Source organism: Carettochelys insculpta, chromosome 30 (genome assembly GCF_033958435.1).
Source record: "Carettochelys insculpta isolate YL-2023 chromosome 30, ASM3395843v1, whole genome shotgun sequence".
Lineage (NCBI taxonomy): Eukaryota > Metazoa > Chordata > Testudines > Carettochelyidae > Carettochelys > Carettochelys insculpta.
This window is the reverse complement of record NC_134166.1, coordinates 11,128,270-11,146,384: the sequence shown is the minus strand read 5'-3', so window position 1 is coordinate 11,146,384 and position 18,115 is coordinate 11,128,270. Positions and strand designations below refer to the sequence as shown.

General features: G+C 45.0%; 2 long non-coding RNA genes and 1 other non-coding gene across 3 annotated transcripts; 1 reads left to right on the top strand and 2 right to left on the bottom strand.

Annotated features, from left to right (window-relative positions):
- The first annotated feature begins 944 nt into the window (after nt 1-944).
- Nucleotides 945-6,522, top strand: LOC142003888 (uncharacterized). The gene is made up of 3 exons (XR_012642892.1): nt 945-1,082; nt 2,958-3,063; nt 5,660-6,522. It is a non-coding gene; the product is annotated as an uncharacterized LOC142003888 (long non-coding RNA).
- A 4,591-nt stretch (nt 6,523-11,113) lies between these two features.
- Nucleotides 11,114-17,343, bottom strand: LOC142003493 (uncharacterized). The gene is made up of 3 exons (XR_012642843.1): nt 17,178-17,343; nt 15,678-15,872; nt 11,114-11,257 (listed from the first exon to the last, which is right to left on the bottom strand). It is a non-coding gene; the product is annotated as an uncharacterized LOC142003493 (long non-coding RNA).
- Nucleotides 15,558-15,631, bottom strand: TRNAR-UCU (transfer RNA arginine (anticodon UCU)). Its single transcript has one exon. It is a non-coding gene; the product is annotated as a tRNA-Arg (tRNA).
- Nucleotides 17,344-18,115: the final 772 nt, after the last annotated feature.

Sequence of the window (18,115 nt, the reverse complement as noted above, 5' to 3'; positions counted from 1 at the left end):
CCTCGCAGAACATCTACGTATTCTTTCTCATGAAAGAAGCTTTCAAAAGAAGGCATTCTTCCTGAAACGGGAGCAGAAAAGTGCTTTGGACAGGAGAGCTGCTTTCTTTCGATTTTACTTGCGAAAGAACGCTTTTTGTGCGTAGACGCTCTGCAGGATCTTTCAAAAGAACTTGCTCGTGTAGATGTGGCCAGAAAGTTTTAGCAAGCACACCACCGCGCTTTGTGGGACACATAAGGGGTGTGTGCGTGCGTGCATGCATGTGCCTGTGTATGGGAGGTGTGTGCACCGCTGACTCGTACAAGAATAAAAATGTGAAAAATGCTAGACATTTGAATGAAAACGAGGAGTCCTGCAGCACCTTTAAGAGTAACAAATTTATTTTGGCCAAAATATGTCATCTCTCAGTGAAGAGATCCTTCCTATATGCATTGCACTTTTCTGGGGTGTGTGTGGTCACTAATGATGTTTGGAACAGGTGCCTCTGGGCTGGGAGAGACTTACTGTGATCCTGGGCCTGCTTTTTCCTGGCCAGACCTGCCTGCAGAGCAGACTCCAGCTCGATCGCTTGTTGTATTGTGCGAGCAAGGTACTGGCAAACTTCAACAGAACTTTACTACAAAAGTGAAACCTATTTACAAAGCTGCTGTGTCGTTCTGAAGCTTTCTCCAAGCCCCCAGCTCATCTCCTCCCTCCTCCTTCCTGTTTCCTGCTCTTCCAGACTCCCAGCTGCCAGTGCCCTCAGCTCTAGCAATCACAAGCAGTATTACATTTAAAACACCATACCGCCAGGGCACCACAGGTACATGTAAAATTCAGCAAAACCTTGTCTAGAAACCCACACCAGGCCGCCTTCTGAATGCAAAGGGAAGAGCTCTCCAGCACCCACTTAAGTCCCGCCTCTTGTGCCTGTTTGTTTTACTTTCAGTTTCTCTGCAGCTGTGGGAAGAGGGGAGAAAGGACAGTAGCAGTCTGCGGGAGAAGAGGACCATATACCCCCAGCGAGTGTGCCTGGGGCTAGAAGGAGAACTGAGCCAGAGACTTGATTATTTTAGTGGTTTGTTGTCTTGATGGACTGTCAGGTGAGATTCCTGTCTGAAGCTGTAACTTAATGTAACTAGGCAGTCCTAGTTCTCTGCATGTGCCTTATCTGAGGTGGGAAAGGGAAAACTCTAGGGGCATTTTGAATATAAACTTGTTTTAAGGAAAGGAGCATTTACAGGAAATCGCTAACTCAGTGAAGAAAGTACGGCACTAAGACAGACTGTTATTGATGTTCCCTGTGCTGTTTTTCTTTCATTTTCTTTTTAGTGCTGCATTTTAAACCTTATTTGTCTCTGCCTTTTCTGTTCCTTTTCCTGACACTTTGCTTGGGAAAATCACTTAAACAGGTCAGACGTGAATAACCAGTAATCGAGTGTCTGTGGGGGTGTTTTGCATGCGTGTTTGTATTCTACATGATCATGTGTGTGAGGCATGTGGTGAGTTCAGCCCTTGAGGGGGCCTTTCAAGAGTCTGGGGCAGGGATGATGATTGGTTCAGCTGTGAGTACAGGGACTGCACTCGATGACCTCTAAGGGTCCTTTGCAGTTATATGAGGTATGTATGTATGTACGTATATGCTGCTGGAATTGTCAGAGAGGGGACTGGAGTGTTGAAGTTGAGCAGATCCATGAGATCAAAGGCAGACCAAACCAGATCTTCTAGGGCCAGATGGTGGGGTGGGGTTGTACAGAACTGCCAAATATTCAGAAATTGTGGCCCTGACTTCATAGGCTTTTGCTATAGCTCTTGATCTTGGTTGTGTAGCCTGTTCTTTTATGTATGTGCGCCATATAATATATCCTTTATTGAAACACTTGTGTTACTAAAGCTGAGTCACCCACTTGAAGCAGCAGGATACTGACAGATGATAAGTATCACAGAGGTAGCTGTGTTAATCTGTATCTTTGAGAACAAGTCCTGTGGCACCTTATAGACTAACAGCTATTTTGGAGCATAAGCTTTCCGGGGCAAAAAACCATGCTCCAAAACACGTTAGTCTATAAGGTGCCACAGGACTTCTTGTTGCTCTGACGGGTGGTAGACATTCCCATTGATCTCAGGTAAAAGACGTCTGCGTTTTGGGAAAGATTTATAGCTGCAATCATGCATAATACTGCAGGGTATATGTCAGTATCTACCATTCACTGTGATTCACTTGGGTTCTGGGCTCAGAGGGGTAGCCATGTTAGTCTGTAGCTTCACTAAAACAAGCAGTTCTGTTGCACCTTAAAGACCAACAAATTTATTTATTAGGTAATGAGCTTTCGTGAGTAAGACCCACTTCTTCAGATTGGAGTAGATAATAAGAATCCAGGGATTATATAGCAGGGGAGAGAGGGGGAGGAGAGGACAGGAGAAAAGACAGCGGGAAGGATCACCTGTCATTAATAGAACCAGTGGAAGAAATAAATTGTTTAAATTGGTTGGGTGCAGAATGGGTAATTGTCCTTATAATGCTTGAAAGAATTGAGATCTCTGTGAAGGCCTATTTTAAATGTGTCATATTTACGAGTGAAGTCCAATTTCAGATGTCTCCCCCTGTAATCTCGTGGTAAAATCCTTCTGTGTAAGAATGGCCACTTTCAAATCCTATATTGAATGCTCAGGGAGGTTAAAGTGTTCCCGTCGCTTTCCGTGCATTCCATTTCCTGATGACGGATTTATGTCAATTCATCCTTTGGACAAACTGGACAGTCTCTGCGCCAATGTATGTGGCAGAGAGACATTGCTTTTCTACAAAGAGACATAGAACCAAGGCAATAATAATTAGATATAATCCTGTCATTTTTGTGGAAGAAGGGGTGCTAAGTGGTATCCTCACAGGCTATTACCTTGGATAATTGTACCATTCCACCTAATCGGTACTATGAATGGTTGTTTTTCACTTTTCTGCCCTGGAATTTTATGTGCAGTTGGAATCCTACAAGAAGGACACGTCCGCAGGTGCAGACTCAGAACTTATGGAGGAGATCAGCCTGAAATTACCTGCCTCTAAGATAAGCGAGGAAAGAGAAGAAGGTAAATAGTTCCAAAGGGATTGTAATCGTCAGAATCTTTTGTATTGAGGAGCATCATCCTGCTTTGGAGAGGGGACTGGACTTGATGACCTCCTGAGGTCTCTTCCATGATTCACAGACCAGTGACTAGCAAAGGGACCTGCAGTGTGGTTCTGATCAGAACAGTGATCAAGCACAAATGCACTTTCTTATTCAATAGATTCTCTCTCCGTGTGTGAGTCAGCTCAGGCTTCTCATGTGTGTCAGTTTGACTCGACACACAGGCGCATCCCCTGTGTGCATCAACAAATTGGCTCCTGCGTGTGTATTAGTGGTTGTATATAAACAAACCCTGAGTTCACAGAAAGCTGCTTCACACTAGCCTGCTGCGCACGAGCTGGGTGTTTGGAACCTGTTGCTGCACATCACCAATTCCATCCTGTATTTAGACCTACCCTGCTTCAACTGCTAGTGCCCATCAGCAGAGTCCTCACGGACACTCGAGGTGTGGCAGGCTGGTAAGGGGGAAAATTCACGCCCCAGCTTTCTGTGACCGAAGTTTGTAGACAAGCCCTCAGAGTCAGACTCCAGTGTGTGTATCAGTCAGGTGCGCGCCCATTTCTATTCAAGTCAGCGTCCCTGCACTTCTCCGTGGGTGTTAGAATCTGCCAGGCTCAGTCAGTGAAGTAACTTTCACATTTCTTTTCTTCTTTATACACAGCAGAGCTAATATAGTCCCGGGAGAGTGAGCTGGAGCCATTGCTAGGACATGAAATGTTAACGAAAGAGCTGCTAAGAGCTCGATGATTCCTGAAACATATCCTTTGGGTGGGGTGGGGAGTCCGGGGAGGCATTGTGCTTCTTAGATCCCCTCTAAAATACATTTTCACTCACCTTCCTCTCTGCTCCAGAAGAGTAGCAATTTACTGCAGCAGATCATGACTAAGGGACGTATGGGTATTAAAGCCAGAAGGAATCATCATGATCATCTAGTTTGACCTGGGTGCACTGCAGGTCCTAGTATCTTGCCCACCCCTGCTGTAAGAGACCCATAACTCCTGGGTGAGTCACTGAAATCCTCCAAGCATGAGTTAGAGAATCCACCTTTTATTCCAGTTTAAACCCGTAAGGAATCCATGCCCAAGGTAGAAACACCCAGAGACTCTGACCATTGGAAAAATCTTTCCTGGCTCAACATATGGCCAACACTTGCACCCTGAGCGTGTTGGCAAGACTCACCAGCCAGACACCTGGAAAAGAGTCCTTTGTGATCACTCAGAGCCCCCCGCATCTGGTATCCCATCACTGACCACTGGCGAGATTTGCTGTTAACCGTCACACATCGGCGACTGCAGGCACTCTCACCAGACCATCCATTTCATAAAGATGTCAAGCTCAGTTGTGAACGTATTTAGGTCTTCTCCCCTCCTGGAAGGCTATTTCAGAAATTCACTCCTCTAATGGCTAGAAACCCTCACCTAATTTCAAGTCTAAACTTGTTCATGGCCAGTTTATATCCATATATTCTCATGTCACACTGGTGCTGAAAACTTAACATTTACTCTCCCTCCTTGATATTTATCCCTCTGATGTGTTTATGGGAAGCAATCAAAACACCCCTCAGCCTTCATTTAGTTAGGTTAAACAAGCCAAGGTCTTTGAGGGTACAGCTGTATCCTGTCCTTGCATCTACACAATGTAACTGCAGTTTTAAAATAATTTCAAAATAGTGGTTGAGTTATTTCAAAATAGCTACTTTGAAATAGGCGCTGTTAAGACAGGCTATTGTTACACTGTGGTTTCTATTTCAGGATACATTTTTAGCAGGGCTATTTTGAGTGTGGTATTTTGTTCCTACTATTCCTTGTTGTGAGAGAGTAGCGGGAAGTTTGAAATAGGCACTTTTTTTTTGAACTTCAGCACCATGCGGCTGGCGCCAAGTTTGAAATACATTACCTCGAAATAACTCCTGCAATTTGCACAACACAAATTGCGTAAGTTATTTAGAGACAGGGCTACAGTGTAGCCCCAGTCTCAGGGAATAGTGCCTGTTTCGAAACAGCAATTTGTCAACTGTATTCTGTTGACACAGTAGCCATGTAGACATTGCTGTCAACAAAGAGGGCTTCTAGTTAACTGGGCAGCCCTGTTTGCAGAGCTTCTGGTCAGTCATTCCATCGGGAGAGGGCAGGGCAGTCTGACTGCTCTCTGTCGACAAAGCGGGTTGCTCTTTCAATCTGCTTGTAGGTGTAGCTGCAGTCTGTCGACAGAGGTCCTTCTGGGAAATCTCAGCCGACAGTCACATCTGTGGACAGAGGCTTCCCATGTAGATGTAGCCATAGAGAAGGCGGCAATAGGGAGCTTTTGGAAACTGAGATTTTTCCTACCAGTTTGGATGATTAACCTTATTTGTGAAGATAATCAGGAGCCCTACCAAGCCTTCCAAAGTAACCAGCAACCCTTCAAAAATACTGATCGTTTCTATACCAGCAGATCTTCTGACCACACAAGGGACTCCATTCCAGCAGCGATTAACCTACTCACAAGAAAAGACCCAACATAAAAAAGAATGGAAATATGATTGCACTCATACACTTTCCATTTTTTTCCCATTTCAGTCTTGGGAAATGACAACTATTCTGCACCATCCCTGACCTCACGCTTCCAGGAAGGGACCTCAGCCCTGGAGACTTGCACAGCAGAGGAGAAGAGCAAAGCCTCTTCAAAGAACAAGGGCCAGATCATTTTTAAGGAGCACAAACACCTCAAATGGGTAAAGTGGGAAGGCTCAATTCCAGCGGGGGCCGTTTCCAGCTGGAATGAGAAGGCATCTCGCACAGAGTATGTCTGTGCAGAGGCAGGCTGTTCTGTTGGGTTTTTCACTGAAAGTAGAGGTCCATACTGTTACTATTCCAATGCTGATCAGGAACATCGCACCTCAAATTTCAGGATGTTGGTAAATGAAGATAAGTTTCACGTGTTAGAGTGGAAGAAAGGGTCATATGATTTCGTCCCACCAAAGTCTATTCCAAGTTATCCAGGAGTTGATGTTTTTGTTGGTAGGAATGGCAATGGCTTAGGGAAAGTAGTCCGTAGGTATAAAGCTTTCTTTTTACCTCAGAATGGCAAAGAGAAGTGTTACAAAGAATATGAAGTTCTGACAGTTAAGCACTAAATCAGGGGTGCATAAAGTGGGGGGTGTGAAATTTTGTAAGGGCAGCACAGCACAATTGGCTGCTGAGTCTCAGGCTCATCCATCTCATTAAAAATGTTGAAATATGTTCTTGTTTTTATGTATGCGTATTCACCTTTACATGCCGATTAATAAGGATTTTATATTCTGCATACTTATATTTTTAAACATGCTGAAATGTTTTTTATGTGAATGTAACCAAAATTTCCATGTGTTTGGGTTACATTAGACAGGTTGGAGGGGGGCTGCTTATTGCAGGGATGAAAAGTGGGGTTGGATGAAAAGTTTGCTCACCCCTGGACTAAATAAAGCAATTAATAATTTTCAGACTGAAAAAGAAAGCACCACCGATGAGCATCATTGGAACACTGGGCACCCAACTTGAAATGAAGTGACTTCCGCACAAAAATCTCTGTTGTCAGTGGGACAACAGTAATTTTTTCAATCAACAAAACTTTATCTAGTGTAGCTAGCAGGTGTACCAAGCTGCAGCAGCACCTGACAACTCCCTGTGAAATGCATGTCCCAATCCATCGCTTATCATAGAATCATAGAATCCTAGGGCTGGAAGGGACCTCAAGAGGTCATCTAGTCCAGACCCCTGCCTGAAGCAGGATCAACCCCAACTAAATCATCACAGCCATGACTACGTCAAGCTGGGACTTTAAAACTTCTAGGGCAGGAGATTCCACCACCTTTCTAGGTAATGCATTCCAGTGCTTCACCACCCTCATAGTGAAATAGTTTTTCCTGATATCCAACCTACACCTCTCCCTCTGTAACTTCAGACCATTGCTCCTTGTTCTGCCATCCGTCACTACTGAGAACAGCCTCTCTCCATCCTCTTTAGAGCGCCCTTTCAGGAGGTTGAACGCTGCTACCAAATCACCCCTTAGTCTTCTCTTCTGCAAACTAAATAAGTCCACATCTCTCAGCCTTTCCTCGTAGATCATGTGCTCCAGCACCTTAATCATTTTTGTTACCCTCCACTGAACCCACTCCCATGAGTCCACATCCTTTCTACATTGGGGGGCCCCAGAACTGGATGCAGTGCTCCAGATATAGCTTCACCAGTGCTGAATAGAGGGGAATAATAACTTCTCTGGATCTGCCAGAAATGCTTCTCCTAATGCACCCCAATATGCCATTAGCTTTCTTGGCTACAAGGGCACACTGACGACTCAGATCCAGCCTCTGATCCATTGTAATCCCCAGATCCTTTTCTGATGCACTGCTTCTTAGCCAGTTGGTCCTCAGCCTGTAACAAATGCTTGGGATTCTTCCATCCCAAGTGCAGGACTCTACACTTGTCCTTGTTGAACCTCATCAGATTTCTTTTGGCGCAATCCTCCAATTTTATCTAGGTCACTCTGGACCCTATCCCTACCCTCCAGCGAACCTACCAGTCCCCTTAGCTAAGTGTCATCTGCAAATTTGCTGAGGGTGCAATCCATCCCCTCATCCAGGTCATTAATAAAGATGTTGAACAATACTAGCTCTAGAACAAATCCTTGGGGCACTCCACTTGAAACCGACCGCCAACCAGACATCGAGCCATTGACCACCTGTTGGGCCTATCCATCAATCCAGCTTTCCATCCATCTCACAGTCCATGTATCCAGTCCATACTTCCTAAACTTATGGGCAAGAATGTTGTGGGAGATGGTATCAAAAGCTTTGCTAAAGTCAAGGTATAGCACATCCATTGACTTCCCCATGTCCTCAGAGCCATTTACCTCATCATAGAAGCTAATCAGATTGGTCAGGCACGACTTGCTCTTGATGAATCCATATTGACTACTCTTGATCACTTTCTCCACTTTTAAGTGCTCCAAAATGGGTTCCTTGAAGATCCCCTCCATGATTTTTTCTAGGGACTGAGGTGAGGCTGACTGGTCTACAGTTCCCTGGATTGTCCTCCTTTCCTTTTCTAAAGACGGGCACTACATCTGCCTTTTTTCCTAGACATCCGAGATCTCTCCTGATCTCCAAGAGTTTTCAGAGATAATGGCCAAAGGCGCTGCAATGACATCTGCCAATTTCCTCATTCCTCTTGGATGTATTAAATCCAGACCTTATGTGAGGTGGTAGTCATTGGAGCAGAGATGAGGGTGCATACATCCTAAATAGCCCCACACATCCATGCTCATTAACATGGAGATACTCCCAGCACCAATGTTCAGGAAACATGCACTAACATTTACAACTGAGAGGCTAAAGCGGAGGTGGGACTGTGCACACCCGTAAGAAATACTGAACTCTGAAAAAATTCTGAAGCACTTGTATCAGCAGTATGGAAAATAGCTGCTCTGGTTCATGCTTTTTCTTTTCCCAGGTTTACTCAGGATTAGTCACATAACTAACTTTTCTTTGATTATTTTCTTTAGATGCTAAGGGCTGGGATCATGACCAATGCACAGCCCCGCATCAGTCCACAAGGAACCTCTTATCATAGAATGGTAGGAGTGGAAGGGACCTCGAGAGGCCATCGAGTCCAGCCCCCTGCCCAATGGCAGGACCAAGTACTGTCTAAACCATCCCTGTTTAAACATCTATCTAACCTGTTCTTAAATATCTCCAGAGATGGAGATTCCGCAACCTTCCTTGGCAATTTATTCCACTGTTTGACCACCCTGACAGTTAGGAACTTTTTCCTAATGTCCAACCTAAACCTCCCTTGCTCAGTTTAATTCCATTGCCTCTTGTTCTATCCTCAGAGGCCAAAAAGAACAAGTTTTCTCCCTCCTCCTTATGACACCCTTTCAGATACCTGAAAACTGCTATCATGACTCCCCTCCGTCTTCTCTTTTCCAAACTAAAGAATCCCAATTCTTTCAGCCTTTCTTCATAGGTCACATTCTCTAGACCTTTAATCATTCTTGTCACTCTTTTCTGGATCCTCTCTAACTTCTCCACATCTTTCTTGAACTGTGGTGCCCAGAACTGGACACAATACTCCAGCTGAGGCCTAACCAGTGCAGAGCAGAGCGGAAGAATGACTTCTTGTGTCTTGTTCACAACACACCTGTTAATGCATCCAAGAATCGTTTGCTCTTTTTGCAACAGCATCACACTGTTGACTCATATTTAGCTTGTGGTCCACTATAACCCCTAGATCCCCTTCTGCTGTTACCCCCTTTATTATTATTTGTTACCCCCTTTATTCTTTGTTCTCCTGCCCCCGGCTCCAATGTATAAGGCTGAACAGCCACAGGGGAGTAAAAAGAAGAAACGTTGTGCAACAAACATATTTTTGTCAGATGGTGTTTAGCATGCCAATCTTTGCAGCATCTAAATGCTGCATAGCACTGCACTATTTGAGTCCTTGAGTTTAGAATGGAAAAGCCAAGTTTACACGTATGTCTAGAAGGCAGTTCTTCTTGCCTCTGTAGCCTCATGGATTCGAGATTCCATTTCTCTGCAACCACACTGCCCAGCTGATTTCTTAACACCATGTCCTGACACCTCTGGTCTTGCTCTCAAGCTGTAGACACACTGTTCTCGTGTCTTCTACTCACCTCAGCTGCCAGGCCTTAAAAGTGAATGGTCTGTCTTTGGTCTTCCAATGTATTTCCATACATAGGCTAGACAGACCCAAGGAGAGTGAGGTCATGTCTTGTACTGGGACTCCTTGTGGTGTTGAGAGAGAAAGGAGGTTTGACGCTCTTCTTCAGGTCTGTGTAAACTTGAAAGCTCGTCCCGCTCACCAACAGAAATTGGCCCAACAAAAATATTACTTCACCCAACCGTCCAGCTTCCTGGAACCAAGACAGATACAACGACAATGCAAGCATCCATGTGGTGACTGTTCTTGATAGTGTGTTCAGACTAACCCAGTTATGACTCTAGCCATGGCAGTGTTCCAGGAAAGGAAGGAACCCCGGAAGAGTGAGGTGACAATACAAAGCGAGTGGGTAAACTGAGCCACATATTTTTCATAAAACTAGTACAGAACTTCCTCACATTCTCCACAATTTCCTAGAAGATTCCCCTTTTCACCTTCCCCAGTTCCAGAGAGCTCTGACTGGGATAGCTGGGTGTGTGCGTTAGGGAGGCACGGAAAGGGGAGTTTCTTGCAGCATGGTCTATGAGCTGGCAGACTCTGAGGCCAAACACCCTTGACTGAGAGCACTGGATCGCATGCTCCCATATGCTTTGCTGAGGGAGCTGTCAGCTGTGCTGTCCCAAAGCAGAATGGCTCGTGTCACACACTGATGGGTTTGAAGTTAAGCACGAATGCCTTAAATTGGCCATAGATATGGCTTGAGCATAAGTAGAGAGACTGGAGCACAAGGTTATCATGGCACCCCAATCTGCTGAGAAGGTTGCTGCTATATTCTGCACAACACAGAGCTTCTGCTTTGCTTTTTACAAATCCTTTTTGAAGGTGACAAGAGTATGGATCACTGGAGCCAGATCCTGAGGGGGAGGTGTGCGAGTTTTCTAGGGAGCAGGAAGACCCAGAAAATACTTGACGCTCTCACTTTCCTACATTCAGAGCAAGTGGTGAGTCTCACAGATCTCAAGACGTTGATCAAAGGCAGATGCCTTTGGTGGTCAGTGACCTGGATAGCTTCCTGCTGACCAGGGTCAATTTAGTTTGAACCAGCTGTTGATGTGCAGGTCAGTACTCTGTCCAGAACTGCCTGGGCCTGAAGTTTGGGAATTCAGCAGCACTTTACCTGGGAGATGCTCAGCAGTGATCATTATAGTCAGAAAATGAGTTATTGATGTCTCAATGACTTAGTTTTTCTCTCTCTCAGATAAAAGATTTTATGTTTGCAAATAAAAGCAAGGTTTTCGACTTCTTAGCACAAGCATCTTAGCCTGGTGTCTGATAATCTGGTTGTACATTTTCTGTCCCATACATCATTGGCAAAGGAGACTGTGGAACCTGAGCTCAGCTGACTATAGAACTGCTCGCTAATGAAGAAGGCAGACTAGGCACTTGCCTGCAGTTCCTCAGTTGGATTCATACCACATCTCTTATGGGGACCAGTCTCAGCATGGCGGGGTGATCCACCTGTGACAGGAGTGAGAAGGAACAGGAGTTATCATCAGCCGGGAGGAATATGAGTGGAAGATGCAGAAAAGAAGAATGAAGCACTGTATAGTTATTTTTTTCTGATAGTTGTGTGCTAATAAGGAAAAGATTTGAGATATCAGGATTGAGAGAGGGACTCTATGGAGGTTTTCTTTCATCCTCATCATATACACATCTCAGAACTAGAAGGGTTTTTGAGAGGTCATTGAATCCAGTCCCATGCCCTCTGAGCAGGGCCTATCACCAGCCCTGACAGAATTTTTAAAATCTATTTGCCCCAGACCCCTAACTGGCCCCCTCAAGGATTGAGCTCGCAACCCTGGTTTAGGGGGAATACTCAACTCACCAAGCTCTCCCTCCATGAACCACAGGTAAGTGACCACCTTTCTGTTCTTTGCATATTATGCTGGTGATCATTCATTACCAAGTATGATCATGTTGCATGGGAGTTACCTCCATAGTAAGTGTTTTAAATGCTAGCTGTGGGCTATGAATGTGTAATCTTAATTGGTTCTCAACTATGCACATTTCATTTTTGAGACAAGAAAGGGTTGATAACAAAGGATCTGGTTATAACTGTCTTGAAAAATAAGTACTGTGCTAAGTCTCAATCCTGCAATCTGCTGTAATAATTTGGACCTAGTAAGCACATGCTGATTGACTTCAACTGTTGGAAAGTAGGTGAAACTTCATTAAATCTTCCAGTCACATATTAAAAATAAATGTTGAATAGAGGTGTACAGTACGGGAACAGAAAGACTAAAGCAGTGGATCTCAACCACGGATACAAAGGGCATATCCGTGGGGTAGGCAAAGATCTTCCAGTTGATCTATTTTATAATTATACAGTAAAAATTAGTCATTTTTTCAGTAATAGAATAGTGTATTTTTGCGCCTGATTCTGTAAGCGAGTAGTGTTAAAGTGAGATGAAACTTGAAGATACACAAGACAAATCTGCCTCCTGAAAGAGGCCCTATAGTCTGGAAAGACTGAGAGCCACTGGAATAGAATCCAAACAGAGTTTATTGATACAAGCCAAGCGCTGTGCTGAGATCATGTCTGGTAAACAAGAGGAGACTTGGGACAGAAAACAAGGTACCAAATGCATATTGTCAAAAGTTATGCCTCAGTGGTGGACAAAGTGTGCCAACAGGTTCTTCTGCCCATCTCCTCCCCTTTGGGGATCCTTAAAAGTAGGAAATGCAATGCTGAACAAGTGCCTGGGAGATTCCTGAGAGAAGGCCCTTCAGGCTCCTACTTCTCACTTTGGCCTCTGTCCCTCATTTCAGAGCCTCAGGATCATCATGATATCCAGACTTTGGCACATCAGTGTTGATGCCTAACAAGAATTACTGCACCAGTGAGCCTCCACAGCCTGATACGCCTAAGATATTGCTCTGTCTCCCCTCTCTCCTGTCACTTTCCATCCCAAATTTTCTTCTTCCTCTCCTGTCTTGTTACCTGTTCCTCAGACCAGCTGCACTACATGATACCCGCATGATACATTGAGAAAGATTCTCTGAAGGTATGTCTACACAGAAGCCTTATTTTGAAAAGCTATTCCAGAAGAGATTATTTCAAAGTAAGGCTGCTACACCCAAAATGCATTTCGAAATAGCTCTTAGCTATTTTGAAATACAGCACCTACACACAACACAACCTGTTTCAAAACAGTACCATTGGATGCACTATGGCTTATTCTGAAATAGGTTCTAGTCACTGTCCACACACCCACTATTTTGAAACAGGTGCTATTCCTCACAGAATGAAGTTTATGAATTTTGAAATAAGCCAATCACTATCTCCATTATTTGGTTTTAGGAAGAAGGAGCTTTCGAAGTCAGGGGGGTCCTTTTTCAAGGCCCTCATCTGCATGGGTGGTGGTGTTCCAAAAGTGGAACTTTTGAATTGCCTACAACTGCCATTATGCTAATGAGGTGCCTCATTAGCATCTTCCAAACTGCCTCATTAACAGGCCTCCTCTGAAAGGAGGGGACTAGTGTAGACATAGCTTTAGATAGTTATTTTGAAATAACAGCTGTTATTTGGAAATAACTTTGCTGTGTAGTCCTACTTTGACTGCCCAGCCTGAGAAGTCCTGGGATGGGTGAAGGCTTTGACCAGCCCAGCCAGATGGCTTCTCTCACGGGGGAAGTGAGCTAGGTTCCAGAGCAAGAGCTACCATAGCCAATCTGCCAGCCGAGAGCACCCAGCCAGAGAACATCGACAGAAGGTGTTATTTCCTCCCTCGTTAACTATTCTATGTTTGTTGTTATTGCCAAAGTGCCCATGACCTCATTATGTCAAGTGCAGTACAAACCCAGAACAAAAAGACAGGGCCTGCCCTGAATAGCTTACAATTTAAACAGGCAAGTCAGACACAGGGCTTATCGATAGTTACTGTCTACTGAAAAATACTGTGTGGGATTATAATGTGTTACTATCACTATGTCTACAGCTATACAGGAAACCTCTGTCAACAGGTGTCACTGTTGGCAAACATTTCCTGGCAAAACAGCTCTTGAGAGATTGCAGCTATAGGGCCAGCTTGCTGTGTGAACAGAAGAGGCCCCTTAACCTTGGAAGCCCGGCTCACGTGGAGGGCAAGCCCTTCCCAGGCTGCTGGCCCCATAGGCTCTTAATGTCCCCTCCATTCCCTCGGCCCACTCCCCTGCCGAGGCTTGCATTACCTCTTGGAGGGACAGCAAAGCCCTTGCAGGGCTCCCAGTCCTCCATGTGACAACCTGATCTTGCCAGACTGGTACCGTGCCAGAGCAGCTGACCCTGCCTCTCATCCTGACCTGTTCTGCTGCATCTGGTGGGATGACTCAGAGAGGCAGCCTATGGAGAATGCTCCCATTGCCCTTTGCAGCCCTCATCTCTTCAGGGGCTCGGATGCGTCTGGTGCTTCCGCACCATCTCCAGTTGATGGGACTGTCTGGTCATGGGGCAGTGGGGCAACCAGCAGTGAACACAACTTCCAAATGAGGAAGGTGACCTTCCTTGAGCTGTAGACATTGATCGCCTCTGCCCTCCACAGTCAGGACACCAGCTTGTGGCCCGCCCACTCCCTTGAGAAGCAGGCTGCTATTGCTTTGTGGAAGCTGGCCACCACTGACACCTACCGCTCAGTGGGCCAACAGTTCAGTGTTCGGAGGTCCACAGTTGGAGCTGTACTTACGCAGGTAAGGCACCCTTGGGCTGCACAGAGGGAGGATGCTGTGGAGCTCACTGGGGCCGAGGGGTGCTATCCCCCCAGTGACTCATGGGCATGTCTAGTCTCCTCTCCTCGCAGGTGGTGCACACCATCAATGAGATCCTGCTGCGAAGCCTCATCTGCATCACGATCCTGCTTCTGGAAGAAGCTTTTCCAGAAGCGAAACCAGCCGTGTAGATGGGGTTCCTTTGAAAATAAACCCTGGCTTCGAAAGAACCCTTCTTCTTATTTTGTTTAAGGAAGAGGGGTTCTTTTGAAAATGGGTTTTTTTTGTTTTTTTGTTTTTGTTTTTAAGGAACCCCATTTACATGGCTGGTTTTGCTTTTGGAAAAGCCTCTGCTGGAAGCTAGATTGTGCGAGAACATGCAAATGCGGCACAAGATATGTAACTCTGCGGTTTATTTGCATTTTCGAGCTTGCTTATTTGCATTCCACTTTCGAAAGCGGAATGCAGTGTAGCCGTAGCCACAGAGTACAAAAATAGAAGAGGAAGAATCTTAGAATCCTAGGGCTGGAAAGGACACCAGGAGGTCGCTCAGTCCAGCCCCTGACCAAAGCAGGAAGCCTGTAGTAGGGAGCTATACTTCATCATCAGGCTGAGCGTGCTAGCTTTTAAAATACAGCTATGCATGTGAAATGAGCAGAGACCAGATTTATGTAGGGTAATAATTAAAATAAAAGGAATCTAAAAAAATAATCTGTCCCTTTGGTTTCTCCTAAAAAGCAAAGTATTCTTCTGAAAATATTTTCTGATTACAAAAGGCAGCAATCTCTGCAGCGAGACATCGCTAGAGCATTTAAAGAACAGGCGGGGCTAGATATCAAAGCATGCAAGAGGTAACAAAGGGGAAAAAACTAACAATGGGAAATATGTGATGAAAAAATATGAATCAAAGACTCCTATGCACAGACAGGCGAGAGACGAGGGCTGAGTAAGACAGCAGTATAGAGGTTATCAGGCACCGAGTCTTTTCCTTTTACAACCCATGGGGGTGAAATAAATATAATTAGCCTACATCCTTATCTGAGTGTGTGTAAAATTAAAACACCTGCTTGGAGATCATCTCTGCCGGGACTCGAACCCGGAACCTCTGGATTAGAAGTCCAGCGCGCTCGTCCATTGCGCCACAGAGACATCACCACAAGCACAGCATCAGTACCAATGCTGAAAAAGCACATACCTTCTGCATCACTGCAGGGTTAATCTCAGCATCCTGCTATGTCTGTGCAGCTACTGGGGCAAAGGGAAAACCTGGAGTTCTGATCCATCTCACTGCTCAGCAAAATAGGCTCTTCTTGGCATCCCCCTCCTTTCAAGTGAGGTGGGTGGGGGAAGAGAGTAATTCTGGATATGATCCATATCTCCATTCTCAGCACTGAGAGAGAGATGACAAAAACCTGGATCTAGGATTGTCTCTGCATCCCCATCAGAGTAATCTCAGCAGCGCTTATGCTAACGAAGACACAACTAAATCCTGGAATAGGATTAACCTACTGCATCCCTGACAGGCTCATCTCAGCATCCCCAGAATAAGACCAGAAAGAGACCAAAATGATTCAGCTTTCCCTCCCACTCCCTGCTTCTCTCCACATCCCCATCATGAGCAGAGAAAGGCTGCTTGGCTGTTATGCAGAAAGCTGTGGTTGTGTGGCTGGTTGGCTGTTACGGGGAAAACTGGCTAACAATAAAAACAGTTAGTTTTAAAGGATTCTTGGCACTCAGGATTTTAATAATTGTTATTAAGTACACTTCCCATTAGAAAAGTGTTACAGAATGCTTATTATTCATTTAAAAAGCAGAAGATCATTAAACACCTAAGTTCATACAGAAGAGACATACAAATGGGATAAACCAGTGGCTTCCAATAGAGCCTGTTACGCATTCCTAAATTATACTGTTTTTATAGTTTGGCGGTTATCTAGAACCATCTTTATCTACCAGTCTGAAAACACACTTTGACCTGGTACAGAAAGCCACGTTAATGTAATACCTGGAAATCTAAAATTCATGGCCCATTACAACTCTAACTTCTTTAACTTTAATAAAAAACCCAAGTCATCTCCTTGTTGTGCTCTCCACTCAACTCAGAGAGTCCAATTGAAGTGACTCTACAGCAAACTGGTGCCGCAGACAAATGCCGTGGTCTTTTGTGAACAACACTAAGGCTGTCTACACTACAAAAATGACTTTCAAGTTCCTTACTTAGAAGTACAACGTCAAAGTAAGCAACTTCGAAGTAGAGCGTCTACACACACTCTACGTCGGAATAAGGGAAGATGTGTGTAGGCTCTGCTGGATACTTTGATGTAGTGCCTAACTTCGAAGTTAACTTCCAAGTTAGCTCCTAGTGTATATACACCCTAAAACTGGGATTGCTGAGACAATCAATATTAATAACAGGAAAATTTAGGCTTACCAGCCAGAAAAAATTCCTGATGCTGAGATTTATTAGACTGTGAAATAGTCTCCATTGCTTAACACTACACGACCTTACCAAAAGGAATGATCCTGCACTAACCAGCCAGAGTGAGGGAGGCAGAGGTCACTTGTGATATAGTACATCTTTCCCATTTCTACGTTCTACAAACAGATAAAGCAAAGACTGGGCCACATCAGATGCCAGCTGGTGCAGACAAGGTGTACCATTTCCAGGGACCATTTCAGATGATCAGTGACCTACCTGCAGAAGCAGCCGGAAGGAAGGATGGTCTAGGACTCCGGTCTAGGACTCCACGAGATCAGGTTTCTATTCCTCGCTCAGCCACTAATCCACTGTGTGATCACAGGCAAGCCATGTTCTTTACACTGGGAATAATGACACTCACTATCCCTTGTGAGGAGCTTTGAGATCTATAGAAGAAACATGCTATTTAATGACTTCCCATGGGAGCACTCTAATACCAGTGGCACCTTATAGAGTAACTGATTTATTGGAGCATGAGCTTTCATGGGCAAAGGTGCATCTGATGAAGTGGGTCTTTGCCCATGAAAGCTTATGCTCCAATAAAGCTATTGGTCTATAAGATGCCACCGGACTTCTTGTTTTTGTGGATACAGACTAACATGGCTGCCCCTCCGATTCTACTACCAGTACACTGCTGAGAACACACCTCTGCAATGTGGATGTCAAGACAGAGGGGCTTGTTCCCACGGTGGTCCTAGAACTGTTCAAATACTTCACCACAAAATATTTGTAACGTAAAGCATCATGTGGAAAGCCCAGGCTATTCGTTGCCATGCAGTGCTAGCAGTGACTGGAGTGTGTCAGCTTTGAGGGCCATAACGTTTGACAGCTACTCTATGGCTTCGTTCTCCTTTCAATCCCTCCTCTCACTGTCCCTCTGCTCCTTCAATTCTTTCTTTTGAGCAGCAGCCTGAAGCATAACCTCATGCATCAACTCATCTGTACTTCTCCAAGGATGCTTCCTTGCCCTGCGCAGGCACTCAGCAGGTGACAGCAAGGGAGCCTGGGATCCCAAGGTTACATCTGTAAAGACAAAATGCAACGTGTTACAGAGGGACCATTGTCAACACTAGATCGAGCACGGACGCTACTCAGTGGAAACACAAGCACTGCTCACAGACCTACCACTGACTGGCTGTGCATGTGAGACATAA